Raw genomic sequence first — 2,500 nt, 5'->3', positions numbered from 1 at the left:
AAGAAAATAGAAAAATATGATGATGTCGTAGAAAAAAGACAGTTCTTCAAAGTCGTAAGAGAAGGTTTTTTTATTACCAGTGCTATTTACATAGAAATTATACAGCCTTGCCCCATTCCCCCACCTTAAATGCACACACACACACACACACACACACACACACACGCACACACACACACACACACACACACACACACACACACACACACACACACACACACACACACACACACACACACACACAGTTACATACACATTCGCTTTTGTATCCAAGAATATCTCAATACATCAGAAATAAGACACATCCTCTCTAAAGATCTTATACAATGTTCCAAAAAGAAACGCAAAAAAAAAATTATCTTCAAAACAATATTTTTCAAATTAACTCATGGTGAAACTAAACAGCGTTACAAGTGGCGGACATGTTTGTGTTTGAAGGAAATAAAAAACGGAGTTGAAAGGGCTGAAAGATGAGAAGGGTTTTGATGTTACAGTGGTAGGGTTTTGTTGAATGATATCAGCTAACTCAGGGGTTTGTACGTGACTATTTCAGAAGCAGTATTATAAGGAGAAATTAAATATGTTGTTTCTTTTCAACGTAGCTCCATAAAGAAATAACATTTCAAATAGGAACCTTGATGACACTTGACCCTGAAAGAAACTGCAAAAAAAAAATTATCTATTCGAATTTCATTTATTAAAAAAATAGATAAATAAAAAAAATTTAAGAAAAAGAAAGTGTCCTCTAGTAGTATAAAGATGTTCATATGCCTTTTAACGTAGCTCCATAAAGAACTAACATTTCAAATAGGAACCCTGATGACACTTGGCCCTGAAAGAAACTGCAACAAAAAATTATCTATTCGAATTTTATTTATAAAAAAAAAAAAAAAAAAAAATCGTCCTCTGTATTACAAAGATGTTCATATGCAACCCATCCAGCCTGGCCATCTTTCTTTAGAACCAATTTTTATTTTTTGTATTCTGTGTGTTTTTAAATAAGGCCACTAGATGGCAATGATGAGTGCTTCTTCACGAGCCACAGACGGCCGACAGCTAGACTGTGGAACATGTCACAGATGTTGCTCTGCCCCCTCTTTTGTTTCGTGTCTTTAGAAGCAACGGAGACCTCAGCTGTTGAAGGAGATTCTCCATTATGGGTCCAATGTTCTTTTCAAAATCATTTCCATTAAAACATGTTTTTTAAAAGGGGACAGTGACAAAGGGAAGGTCAGGTGAAGCAGGCTGCCGAGCGCAACTATCAGGGTTGTGGATGGGTGGGTGGGGTGTGAGATGTGTGTGGTTGTGTGTGTGTGTGTGTGTGTGGGGGGGGGGGGGGCTTGTGTGTGTATGTGTGTGGGCGAGTGTGTGTGTGTGTGTGGATGTGCTTGAATGAGTACAAGTGTCTTCATAATTGTGTACGTGTTTTGAATAATGGTATAGACATCCCTTCTTTTGAGCTATGATCTAGAACACTTTTTGTGCATTAAAGGAGCTATACGTGCGTGCGCTGTAGGAAGTCAATGTGTGTGTGTGTGTGTGTGTGTGTGTGTGTGTGTGTGTGTGTAGAAGCAGCTTTTGATGTTTTGACATATTATCACACAGACGAGATTTTTTAAAAGCAAAAATTCTGACAAAAAAATTAAAAAAAAAAAAAGAAAATGGATAGCCACATACGTGTTGGCATATGAACATTTATTAAAGCATATATTAAAACCTGGTCCTTTTTAATATTGACGGTTGAGAGTGGCAACTTAGCAACGAAGCAGACGAATGTAGAGCAACACAATGTAAGAATTTAAAATTGCAACTTAAACAGAATCGAAATAACTCAAGATATCCCCTTTGGCAATTCTCTATAATGTGTTTGTTGGTTGAGCATTTGACAGTACCTTTGTTTGCATCATGGGGTGTGTATGTGTGTGTGTGTGTGTGTGTGTGTGTGTGTGTGTGTGTGTGTGTGTGTGTGTGTGTGTGTGTGTGTGTGTCTGTGAGGAGGGGTAGGCTGAGAAAAGCATTTTTGCTGGGTGGATTCGCAAAAAAAAACATATTTTCAAAATAATTCAAGTCCGGTAATCCAGGAAGGGAAATGCTTTGGAGTGTCTAAACTGGGCAGCAAATATCGTGTCCCATTCTTGGTATTATTTCGTTTTCTTTCGTTCGTCCATCAGTTTTGTCGATAGTGGAAAATCAGATTTTTGAAAAAGTCCTCCATAGAAATTTCCGCTGTACTTTTCACTCCACAATGTTTTCAGTTTCACGTCCTGAATTTAAAGGTGCAGTCAGTGATTTTGGGGAACGCTTGTCGTCAAAATAACTTTGTCAATATATGTGAATATCTCCCTCATAATCCGTTACCTGTCCGTACTGTGTGTGTGTGTGTGCTGAAAAAAAATCTGGTGTTAATAAATACACAGCCTAGGCTCTATAAACAGGTATGTCAACAAAGGGGGCCCACCGTAGCTAGCAACATGTCTGTTTACAGAGCCTATGCTGTGTA

The sequence above is a fragment of the Ammodytes marinus genome (genome assembly GCF_949987685.1).
Source record: "Ammodytes marinus genome assembly, chromosome: 18".
NCBI classification, from domain to species: domain Eukaryota; kingdom Metazoa; phylum Chordata; class Actinopteri; order Uranoscopiformes; family Ammodytidae; genus Ammodytes; species Ammodytes marinus.
Note: the sequence above shows the minus strand (reverse complement) of the source record.